Genomic DNA, 13,334 nt, shown 5'->3' with positions numbered 1-13,334 from the left:
AAAGGGAGAAGCAGCAAACGTGGCGATCCGCCAGAGGTTAAAATAAACAGATATAGCAGACCAACCAGCTGAAATTGCCAGAATCATAGAAAAATCCTATGAGGAACTAGGTAGAGATAGTTTAGGTGGAATACCAATAAAACCGCAACTGACTGAAAGTCCTGAAAAAATATTTTTTAATAATAATTCACCAAAAAAGAACTGGGATGGAAACAAACAATCCAATCCTAAAGAAAAGAAATTCCAGTCCAGGGGAAGGTCTCCAAGGCGAAGAGATAAATCTCCAAACCAAAGACAAAGGTCACCCCAGAGTGACCCCTCTGGGAAAAGCTATAACCTTAGAAATAGGGATAATATAAAAAAGCCTGATAGATATCAAGACATTGATACACGTCCCTCTCAATCTTTTCAGACTTCCTTGCAGAAATCGGAAAGAAGAGGACGATCAGAACAAAGAGAAGAGCACGCCAAGTCCAAAGACAAGGAACCTGCTCAGCTAAAAAAGAAATTACAATTTCCAAAAAAGAAGGTAGCCAGTATCAAGGTAGTTAACAATGCCGAGAATACTGAGGACACAACTGAAAAACGGGGAATGGGCTCAGACAATGCTAGACAGCGCAGCAGAAGTGAGCATAGCTCGCAAAGTCCTTATGAATCATCTGGAGACAGTGGACACGAATGAATATCTTCAAGTGGAAACTGCGGACACCAGAGTTAGCAAACCTCACAAAATATACGAAATAACATTACGTATAGAGGGAGATAAGACTAGGAAAATAAGGGGTCTATTTTGGGATAATCTCTCCAAGGGCTATGACATCCTTCTAGCTGAAAAAGACTGGCCACCAGAGTTTGTTAGGGAGTGCCCTCATGGCGAAGAAATAATTATGCCTGCCTTCTCGAATCACATCCCGATTCATAAAAAATATACACTTGCTAGGAAGTGGGCAGTAGCTCTAGCTCCTGATTTATATAAAAATCATGTAGGATGGGATGAGGACTCACCTCCTCACAAAATCCAGTTAAAATCACAACCTGCTGCACAAAGGCAGTACCCAATTAAGCAAGAAGCTAAAAAACAGGTAAAAGAAATACTAGATCAGCTAGAATACCAGGGGGTGATTGAAACTTGCACCTCACAAATGAACAACCCTTTGTTTCCGGTCTCCAAACCAGACAATTCATATCGTCTAGTTTTGGATTACCGACACCTTAACACATGTTGCAAAACTTTTGCAGTGCAAAACTCACATAGTGCTGCACTAATGAATAACATAGTGCGCAAAAAATACAAAACAACATTAGACATCTCTAATGGATTCTTTTGTCAAAATATAGCACCAGATAGCAGATATTTAACTGCATTCTCAATAAATGGCACTCAAAAACAATTCTGTCGGTTAGCCCAGGGGTACAAGAACAGCCCGGGAGTATTCTCAGCGAGAGTACCAGAATTACTACAAATATATGATAACGAAGCATTATCTTATGTCGACGACATATACTTAACAGATGATGACTTGGATACTCACTTGAAGAGAGTGAACACCATAATACTTGGGTTCGCAGCAGAGGGTTACAAATTCAACTTTAAAAAATCTAGAATTGCCCATCTGACAGTCCTGTTCTTAGGATATGAATTATCAAGTGAAGGCAAAAGCCTGGCTGACAATTTCCTAGAGAAATGCGCCGTAATCCAAGCACCTAGAACACTAAAAAACCTACAGTCAATTCTAGGCTTCCTAAATTTCGGAAGAACATACATTGCAAATTACGCAGAAAGGGTCAAACCCCTTTATGATCTGATAAAACCTGATTTTAAAAGATCCAATTGGACTCAAATACACACAGAAATTTTGAGATCCTTACAAACAGACATGCTAATTAAAACAAAATTAGAAACACGTGATAACACACGCAATCTTGTGATTCGAGTCATCCCAGGAAGATGCGGATTCACATACCTGACCTCTAATGAGGGAGAAAAGGTACCAATTGCATTCAAATCACACTTGTACACAGAAGCTGAACAGAAGTTCAGTAATACAGAAAAAATTGTTCAGGCAGTTCAAACCGCAATAGCTAGAGAGAAATACATAGCTGACGGTAGACATATCATAGTCAGAACAGCAGAATCAGCCTTTGAGGCACTAACAACACCGTGTAATTTACCAACAACAACATTGAATCCGGAATGGATACAATGGGTGAATTCAGTCACAACTGACAAAGTATATTACTACTTTGATCCAGAACTAGAAGAATTAAAAAATCTAGAATATGAAAAAACATATCCTCTGCCAATCGACATTCTGCCTTTACGACACTACGCTTGTGTAATCTATACAAACGGAAATGCTCAACCCTCCGTTTGGGGAGAACAAGCATACAACCCCACATGTGAGATTACAAAGGAAGTGTGGCGCGGAGGTAAACTAAAACCTCTATTAACAAAGACACACTCAGTAGAAACTAATTCAGAACAACAAACTGAAATATTAGCTTTGAAAATGGCGCTAGATAATGCGGATCGCGAATTCCCGACACTTATAGTGTCAGATTCATATTACTGCGTCAAATCATATAACAGCGATTTGCAGACATGGATTCAAAACGATTACAAAGATGACACAGATGCACCAATAAAGCAAAAACTGCTCTGGGAACAAATAGCTCTTTTACAAAAAGAACTACCAAAGACTCACGTGACACACTCACTGAGTCACCAGCGTGATGGCGTTCACGTTGCAGGGAATTCATTGGCTGAGACAGCCACAGCGGCAGCCACTAAATCGGCTTCCGTAGTTCGAAAAAAGCGTACAGCGAAGTATATTGACGGTGAAACAGTGCTGGCGGTGAAAACGTCATCAATTGGCGACTGCTCAGCGTTACCGATCAACTATCCACTCAATTACACATACATAATAGATGCAAACTCCGTCCCTTTTGCTCAAATCCCTGGAGTGGGGGATAGAGTGATTCCAAACATGGACAGGAGAAACTTGTTAATCGCAGACGCACATATGGGCGAGGGTCTCAGACACCTCAAACTGAAAGATTCTCTGGAAGAATTACAATCAAGGTATTGGTGGCCAGGCATGAGCCTGCATCATACCATGTTTGTAAAAAACTGCCCAAACTGCTACAGAAATCGCAGTGGGGAGAGAAAAAGTGTAATACGGTGGAATCTGACTGCAGATAATATCACCAGTAAAGAGCAAGGCTTGCGATTAACATATACAGGCTAGTTTCCACTTATAATGTAGATCCTCAGCACTCGGCTGACGTCTGGACTGTTATACAAAGATTTGCGAGTCTAAATGGCATATACGCTAAGAGCATGCTACGTTTGACCGTTGTTTTCACTCAAGCCCTCCGGCCGGGGGGGAAACATGGCCAAATGAGCATAGTCCAGCGGGAATCTTCTCACTTCCTTCCTGAGGGTACGGGATAGTGTAAAGAAAAAACCAAGGCATAAAGCAATCTATAGCGGAAAGGATATTAGGTTCGGGAGCTGGGTGGGTCAAACATCTAATAAGTGTCCAGCGTAGTCTAAATAACTTGCCAAGAAATTCTCTGAAGGGATTCAGTCCGTACGAATTATTATTCGGAACTAGGATGTTAATCTCTGACCTTGACAGTCAGACTTCAGTGGTGAAAGAAAAAAGCTTTGATATCAAAGTCCGTTTGGCTATTTTGCAGGACTTAAACAAAACAAGAAAAGACCTGAGCAACATAAAGTTGAAACAACAGCCAACAACCACTGAAGAACCACCACCTGTCCCAGCAAGACCTGTCTGGATTCCAAAAGTCGGGGATCTATTCAGGGAGAAGATCGCGGTAAAGAAGGAATTTGGGCCTTCTTACAGAAAAGCAGTTCCTGTCTTGTCTGTCAACGGGACAAGATCAGTTGTACTACCGCCACTTGCTGGTAAAAAGGAGAACCGAGTTGTATCCATCGACCTGGTAAAACCACAATCATGTGGCCGATAACAAACAGTAGGCCAAGTGGACTCCCAATAAGTAGCAGAACACCAAGGTTTGCTACCAGTACAGAGGTCCTATCAAAGAGGCTCATCACATTCGAAACGCCTACAGAAGAACAACAAGGACTATGCAACAATGCAATAGAACTCAGACCTCTGAAAACCCAAATAAAAACATTTAGCAGAGACACACCAATCTACAGTGAAGTACCAAGTGAAAATGCAAGAAACAGAAATCCTGAAGCAATTGGAACAATTGACAGAACTGCATCCGGCTACTTCATAAACTTCGATGATTCCTCTGAAGGCTTCAGTGAATCAAAGACACAGCCATCATCAAAAACCTTTAAAGATAAAGCTAAAGAACTTTTGAAACAACTGAAAGAAACATATCTGATTTCCCCATGGATTGAATTTTGGGTGGGTTTTGATGCATTTATCCTCATACTTTGGCTCATCATGGTACTTACTTTGGGACGCTTCATTGAGGGAAAATATGCTAAAATGGACACAGCAAGTCAGAAAATCAACTTGATCCTCAAACCACACACATCTTCACACGTCGAGAAAAGAGAACTTTCTTCAGCCAACTTCACAGCCAATCCTATACCGGGTGGGGTAGCATGGGACAACACTGACTACGAAATTTATGGTCCGGTTGAAATCCTGAAATATCCACACCAAATTAAGATCTCATTGAGTGACTTTGCAAAACCAAGCTCATTTGCTGATGATTGGGACTTCGAAAGCATTAATAATATGATGTCTGACTTAGTAATGTCTGCTAAATTTACCAAACATGATTATTTGCAGGGTTCTACAAATTATGATAGTATGTACTGTTATAACCACTATGGTAACCATTTTCTACATAAATCTGCACAACCTAGAAATGTTTTAAATTACAATCAATGGGAACATTGTGCAACACCTCCAAAAGGGAGCTCAAGAACCGTTTACGACAAATATTCATATTTTTCAGGTTTTAACACAAGCAATGCTGAAACATTTTATTTTAAATTGTCAAATAAGACAGGGATGAAGACCATGATAACAAACACAAAATTGATATATTCAGATTCATTTTTCGAACAAATGAATACTTTTGGTTTTGATTATTGGGACAAAAATGTTGAATTGAAAAGTGTTTGGGGTACAAAAGAATGGCAAGTACAGGGTATAGAATCACTGTTTAGAGCCTGCATGATCCCAGAACAAATTATATTTTTAAATGACACTGTTCAACAAACCACCTGTCTTGGCCTAGCCAAAATCAAAGACCTAAATAAACCGTCTATTCCAAAGCCAACAATGTTTAGCAATAGCTCTACAGATGAAGAGATAGACGTAAACCATATATTAAACCAAAACAGAACAATTCCTGATTGGAAACAATGGTTGATCTGGCCCACAGATACTAATAACTGTCAAGACAGATTCCTGAACAAAACACAGGGGTTCAAAATGACCAGGCCAGACCCTAGATATCCCCAAAGACATCACCCAGGGATAATAACCACCTACAGTGTGGGCAAATTATGCCTTCAATGGCTACAAACTTCCACACTGCCTGAAATTAAGCAACACCTAACTTTACTTACTGATGGTGCTGACTTGCGTGATTTCATAATGGGACCACGCAAACAGCGTCAAAAGCGTTTCATAGCAGCCTCTGTATATGCAGCATACAATGAGGCCTGGAAGGTTACTCAAATTGAAACAGCAGAGAGAATACGGGAAATTGACCGTATTAATTTGGAAAAATCACTTTCTGTAGTGGACAATGGGTTAATGACTCTGTCCTCCAGAATTTTTTCTTTGGACAGCATTGTGTCTTCAGCAATCGACATATTATCGCAAGACTTACTGTTGCTACAACACGGTCAGTCCCAATTGCGTTCTATTGTACAGCTTGGCTGGACGTTACAAAATCTGCGTTCAGGCTATGTGCCTTGGCGTTTAATCAACACAACATCACTATTCCAAATCTTTAACCTTACTGATAGACAAATCAGTATGGCACAAAAGGGTGCTGATTATACAATCTTGAGCATTGAAAAACTCGAAAGATTACCAGTGACAATGTCAGAACGACCTGTCAGTGAATGGATAATACATGGAATAATAAATATTCCAATCTCAACCTTCAGGTTTCAATACTGCCAAAAATATATACAGGCTGGCATGTACGAGAAATTGGCAAAGGGGTACATTAAAACAACATGGAACCTGCCCTATTCACATGCATGTGTCAGTAATAAAGGACAGAAAGTGTTTCTTAGTGGCAACAATTGTGCGATGTCACTAAGCGGCACACTTCTGTGTAACGGAATTAGTTTGCATGGAGCCTGTGAAGGGAATTCATACAACCTTTCATGTCACCAGCAAGGCGCACCTGCAACAGAAATAGAACCATTCTTTCAAAGACTCTATAATGGGAGTTACATTCTAATTGTAGACCGCAGATGTTGTAGTCTTATGCCCGGGACTCCTTATCTCGTAACTACGACTGCGAAGGTCAAGTGCTGTGGACGCTCATTGTTCCCCAGCTCCTTTCCAGACAGGGAGGCAAGGGCATGGCCCGATTTGAAAATTACTTCTATTCGAATAGATACTTTAAGCAGAATGAAAACAGTGCTTCTTCAGACGCCTACTAGGCTCACGTCATCAAAAGAAACGTATGATCTCCAAGTCGCAAGGACGACTGCAGAGATAAATTCATTGTTATCAACTAATTCCCCCATACATTTCGCAGAAATCCTGAATGAAATCTTAAATATTTCTGATACCAGTGGGGTCTCAAAGGTATTTAAGACAGTATTTTCGATGGCATTAACACCATTCAAAGCCATACTGGGTATTTTTCCAGATTTCGTCCATTTGATTTTTGGCGGACTTCCCCTGATCCTGGGACTAATTGCAGGAATCCTATTCTTAGTCCTTATTTTTCGTTATGGCAACCCATGTCACAGACCAAACTCTCGCGACAATGGAAGAAACAATCCTAGCCATTGGATACCGGGACCGGATATCAAAAATCCTGGGACTCTCCCGGCTTAGAGACCTGAACATGACTTGGTTTCTATCATTTCGACCAATGTGGCAAAGATGTGTTTTACCTGTATTGAGGTGTCTGCTATGCGGAGAAGAATGCGTGTTAGACACCTGTCTGACGCTACAATCGGATGCGCCAATGGATGCAGAAACATTGTTGAGCCCAATAAAGGTTCATGCTTTGTGCTGCCCTCAAAGGCTACCAATCCTGATGACGGCATTCGTGGAAGCTTCACCACTACGATTGATGGGTAGTGAAGTTCAAGATGAAAGCAGCATCGATCAGGTACGACCTTCTGTCAGTAATGCGAATCAGAATGTCAATGGAGACAATCATGCGCACGAATGCATGGTTACACCTATTTCCGAGTTAGTGGAACTTTCCCATGAAGCTGTTGACAGTTTTTTCGAAAGCCTAAATGATATGATGTTCTCTCCAGAGCAGAAATAGAGACTTTTGAGCAAGCTCGCACTCGGCGTTCCCTGAATTCGGCCTTCAACTTTAAAAATAAAGTCACATGAACTATTTTCAGTTCACGGACAGCAACTTTTTCAGCAGCCCCAAATTATTTTTTTACAATTTTTCGGGACACTTATCTTCTGCTTAAAGTAAGAAACTATTCCTAGAGAACTAAGATTTCTATTTTTAGATACTTTATAGACATTAGCTGCCCGCTGGTATGTTCATAAATATTTTATTCTGTGATGGAATGGTCTCGAACTTTTTTTTTCTGTATTAAGAGCCATTTCATGTGTAATTCTCATATACCAAATAGCAATAATGTATACAAATGCGTGATTACTTTAGCATTATTCCATAGCATGAGTGCATACAATACATATGACTGCAATTTTTCCGTATATTTGAAAAATTTCAAAATGCATTTATGTATTTTGGGGTGGTAAGGTATACTCTATACTCTATAGTATGTTGTACCATGTTACACTATGCATAGATTAGTAAATATGACCATAGTTAGCGTGGAGTGGGTGTGATGTATTCCTATAGGTCCTGAATCGATCCCCCTATTCCTGACCCTATTCTGGTTAAACAAACCAACAAGTTAACTAGTAGTCAGCCCATGAGGCAGAAAACCCCCATGATGCAGATACCGTTATCTGACGCAGTCACACTACGGCACAGGAACGTGTTATCTGATTAGGTCATAACGCTTGCGATCTAATTAGACAAGCGATATTCCTCCAGCCCCTGATAAGGCATACGGAGTTCTCATAACAAATCAAACCTATGACAACCTGGGAAAAACCCTGCGGCCATTGTTTTGATTTCACCGAGAACTTCAGCAAAAGAATGTGCTAACGACCTGGTCGTATGACATCCTTATTGACGTATCTATGTCCATCCATCCTTACGTCAATCTCGGCACCTTAAAGGTATAAATATTACCGATCTTGCCCTATGCAAACACACGCGTGGTGACGAGACGGAGCAGCCATACTTGCCGAAGCCCAGAGCAGAGCAGACCCCGCTGGCAGCAGCCCCGCCTTCCTGACGCGCTGAGAGACGCGCTGCTTTCTCCTGCCGAGAAATCCAGCACCGGCGCTTCTGGGTAGCCCTCGCAGGCAGCCTGGAATATCGAGACCAGAGAAAGAGATACCATTCCTCATTCATCCTAACTTCCAGGTACAGAACTGAATAACCCCTCACAGAGAATTCTTTAGTTATTCACTTGGCAAAAACAAACTTAACTTAAACTGTAACTTTCTATTCCCGCCCACGTATTAGGCTTAGGTCAGGTACACGGGGTAGGCGTATTTAGAAACACCAGTTGAGTACGTTTAGTCAAATGTATATGTGTATGTAATATATTTTATTCATTTTAAACATCTTATGGCTTAGAAACCATATCAATGTTTTTACAGTATTATTTTATACTATTGCTTTTAATGTATGCACTTTACTTAGCTATAAGTATTGCAATAATATCGATCCATTTCTCTTGTACGAGAAAAGAGACTGATCAATAAATAACACCTTTTTATTGAACACGCCCGTCTCTTCCTTTTCTCTACAATCTGATGAGACTAAGAATGCACGTACTGACTGAGTAAAATAAATTGCCTTTTGTTCACACGACTCTCGAGATTTACTCTTGATTAGGGGAGAGCAAAGTTGTCATGTTCTATGGTTGTCAGAAACTAAATCCCTTCTTGTCTAATCAGGGAAGTTAAGTCCTTGCTGAACATTCGAGAAAGTTTCTAGTGAACTCTGAGCTAGCTGGCAAACCCAAAACTTTAAGTCTAATATCGACAGTAGTAGACCTAGTTAACGTCTGGTCTAGGCCTTTACTATTGAAGGTATTATTCCAATGCGCAGAGTCTATTGGGATAATAGGAACTACACTACAGATCCTTTGGGTCAGTTGTTAATTTCTGTACAAAAGCCATTGAAACCAGTCGCTGCTGCTACTCTATCTAGGTGGGTCAGGTGGATTATGTCTGAATCTGGCATTGATGTTTCTGTTTATGGCGCTCACTCCGCTAGAGGAGCTATGGCTTCTAAAGCCTATTTACTAGGGTCCCGCTTGGAGGACATTCTTAAAGCAGCTGATTGGTCGTCAGACTCAATGTTTAAAGTATTTTATTACAAACCTATTCCTCATGTTTCTGATGCTGTGATTGATGAGCTTTGAACCAGCATAATCAGAAGCCTCTGGTCCTGCTATTGAATACAAAATTTTCTAGCTATCGCGACAAGAATTTTAGATTTTAATAAGGACACGGAGGCGAGGATTATCCCACCCGTTGGGACAGTTATTCAACTGTAAAGTTGTTTGGATATTATGTTGTTTAAAAACTTTATGCCCACCCAATGAGAAATGTAGTTGTGGGCTCCTTTTCTCAAACTTGTCTTTCTATTGTAGGAAATGATTCCAACAAGAGTTGAGTGCCTTTCTCCGGATGGAGTTGACGTGCCTTCAAGATGGAAGCAGACGCCTTCGCTGGTTTTGGCTTGTTCTCCGTTGAGAACCTATTACAGGAACTGTTCATTTCTCCGTTGAGAATTCAGAGACTTTGTTTGTTCTTATGAGACTTCTTCGCGCAATGAAAGAGGAGGCAGGATTAGTGTCTCTCTACTTTGTATGCTTGTTCATGATGTGATTGGACATTACATTGGAGGCGTGGTTCAAAGCCTCATGGATATTGTAGTTTTTTACAAATGTAGTTTTACTTTCATTGGCTGCTGTGTTTCGCAGTAAATAAATGAGAAAGCATAATCCTCGCCTCCGTGTCCTTAATAGAATCTAAAATTCTTGTCGCGATAGCTAGAACATTTTGTATTCTTCTTTCCAGTTATTGCCAGATATCAGACTGTATTTATTTTGGACTTAACTGTTATTTCACACAAAGAAAGAGGATGTAGTATTCTCTTGTGCTCCTTATATAGGGGTCTACTCTATGGTTGTCATGTGATACCCACTAGGGTTTATGGGTATTGTAGTGTGTATTTTGTTTTTTACTTTTCTGTTTGGCTGCTGAGAATTTTCAGTAAAGAAAATGAGAAGCATAATCCTCGTCTCCGTGTCCCTAATAGAATTGAAAATTCTTGCCACGACTGTTTGCAAATTTTGAATTTTTCACTCCGGATTTAGTTTGAGGAGCAGAGGGGTCAAGGAAGGCCCTGAATTTCATCCTGGTTTTCAGGTGCAATGACAACTCTGAGGCTCCATCCTAAAGCTCGTGCCTGCTCGTGAGAGGATTTCAGATTTTTTTAAATATGTTTCGCAATCATGTTTTTTTTAATTGTCGGTTTTTACAATATATATATACTCCAGAGCATTCAAGTTTATGAGGTAGATGCGAGAGCAGGACATGCAGTCCAGGAATTTTATTTTGACTGTGGGAATTGTTGTCTCGATTATATAATGGGTTGAAAAGGACCACAAATCCCATCATGCAACGGAAAAACACTAGAGGGGTACTCACTTCAGGGACTAGGTAACTCAGCAACTGTTAATTTCAGGTTTCACTCCTCGCGGAAGATTTTTCATCCTCCCTTGTCGTGTCCTCTTCCCACCCCCTTCCAAATGCCAAATTTTTGAGTTATTGGCCAAGTGCTCTTTCTGTCCCATGTCTGTCAACACAAGTGCATTTTCTCTGCCCCTTTTGAGTATTTTTTTTATTTTATAAAGTGGATAAGATGAAACGTCTTTCAAGCTGACAATTCTCGTTCACAGATAGGACGTTGAGGATTTTTCTAGAAAACAGCGAGATATGTATCGTGAACTTTTCTTTCCTGGTCCAAGACCAGTGTTATTTTTTCGTTTAAAATTGCTTTGCTGCACTGTGGAATGTTATCCTTCGTGCACGCGCCTCTCCTCCGTGCTACCTCTTCCAGAGCTGCTTCTCAGGCCCCCCAGACACCCGTACCTGGCTCGTGGTGAGAACTTCTTGCCACCTGCAGTTGATCAGACCCTCCGCATTCATACATGCAAATAAAGCACAGATAACGGCCGCTGGGCCGAGGGACAGCCACACATTCTTTCCTCAATGACCCTCCATGGTCTCCGGCTTTACTCAGGATTTTACTGACCAGGCTTTTATATTCACAAGCTTGGTAAAAAAAAAAACAAGCATTTGCAATGTAATAGGTCTCACATTTGCCTGAGTTTAAGCTAGTGACATAGTAAATGACAATGCCTTTTATTTATGTGTTTTGATAATTAACACATAAATAAAAGGCATTGTCACTTACAATGCCAATAGCTCAAATTCTTGTAAAGGTGAGACCTATTTAATTTCAAAGAAGTGGCTACAATTGTCCCGGGCTGTTTGGAAACTGAAAGTGCGCATGGTGCGCTGAATGTTGCAGGAAAGCATGCCATGCCTGCGGTAGGAGAAACTCATGAAAGAAAATAGTGCTTAAATACTAAATAAGACATACCGTGTAACAAAATAAGTAAAAGGGCCAGTCCTAATGGGAGGATACAAATGAAGGCAAGACAGTACTAAGGGGGGGCATTAACAAGCCTATTAACGAATCAGAAGCCAGCATTTACAAAGGACAATGACACAAGCCAATGAAATATGGGCGGAGAGTGGGCGGGGCTTCAAGTCCATACTCAAATACAGCATGCCTCGCAGTGCATGCCCTGCCCTGCCTCGACCTAAAAAAACACCCTTGTCTTCATACTACACTCTTTAAGGGCACGGTGGCCAGTGCTTGAAAGACTGGTAGGGCTGGAGAAGAGTCAGTCACGCAAAGCAGAAAAGCCCTGGTTCTTCAAAGCCAATCCACTTACGGTGACTTTCACCATAGATATCTTTTTTTCCGAAAGGGCCTTTCATGTCTAACAAATATAATCCAAAAAGAACTTCTATGTAAAGTTGGTTTGTCGCAATGCAGACATTTGCAAAACCTATTGCAGCAAGATAGTTTACACTTTTCCAGTTGAATTGATACCATCAAAAGGTGGCCCAAATTCACAGCCTAAAGCAAATCGGTGTGTGCTTTCAGACACATGCTGTCAGTTTTTACACCTTCTTTTCGCTGCAGGAAATGCCCTTGTTATCGGCGTTACCATCTATTCAACACTCGCTTATTTATTTGCTTTGAAGCACAACTAAATAATCTAATGTGCCTTTACTAATGTACGGTTTCTTTTTAATTTCTTGAACATTTATATATGTACATATATATGTAGCATATAAAATGCAATAGGTCTTGCCTTTGATTAAGTTAAAGCCATTTGCTTTGCTAATGGTATTGTCAGTGGCGTCACTAGGGCGGTGCGGGGGGTGCGGCCCGCACCGGGTGACACCAACACATGGGGTGACACCAATCTGCACTGCAGCCTCGCCTCTGCTCTCACCTTTACTGTCGCTCCCTGTGCAAGCTTGTTCCTCATGCTGTTCACACTCGCCAGCGTCTCGCAGGAGATCTGCAATGCTTGACTGCAATTTTCTTTGCTCACATGGCAACTCTATAGCAGCCTAGCTCATCTGAGGGTGCATGGTTACCTATTTTTCAGTATCTTGCAGTCTTCAGTTTTCCAGTGAACCAGTTCCAAATTTCAGCTTGCTCTTCACTACAGTGCCACCTGTTGCTCGCACTCTTGTTTATACAAATCCAGGGAAGACAGATGGAGTAAGAGAGAGAGGGAGACAGAGGGAGTAAGACAAAGAGAGACGGAAACAGAGGGAGCTAGAGGGAGTAATACAGAGAGAGGGAGCTAGAGAGAGCAAGACAGAGAGAGAGGGAGCAAGAGGGAGTAACAAAGAGAGAGAGGGAGCTAGAGAGAGTAAGACAGAGAGAGAGGGAGATAAAGGGAG

This window comes from Lissotriton helveticus, chromosome 5_1 (assembly GCF_964261635.1).
Source record: "Lissotriton helveticus chromosome 5_1, aLisHel1.1, whole genome shotgun sequence".
In the NCBI taxonomy this organism is placed as follows: domain Eukaryota; kingdom Metazoa; phylum Chordata; class Amphibia; order Caudata; family Salamandridae; genus Lissotriton; species Lissotriton helveticus.
Note: the sequence above shows the minus strand (reverse complement) of the source record.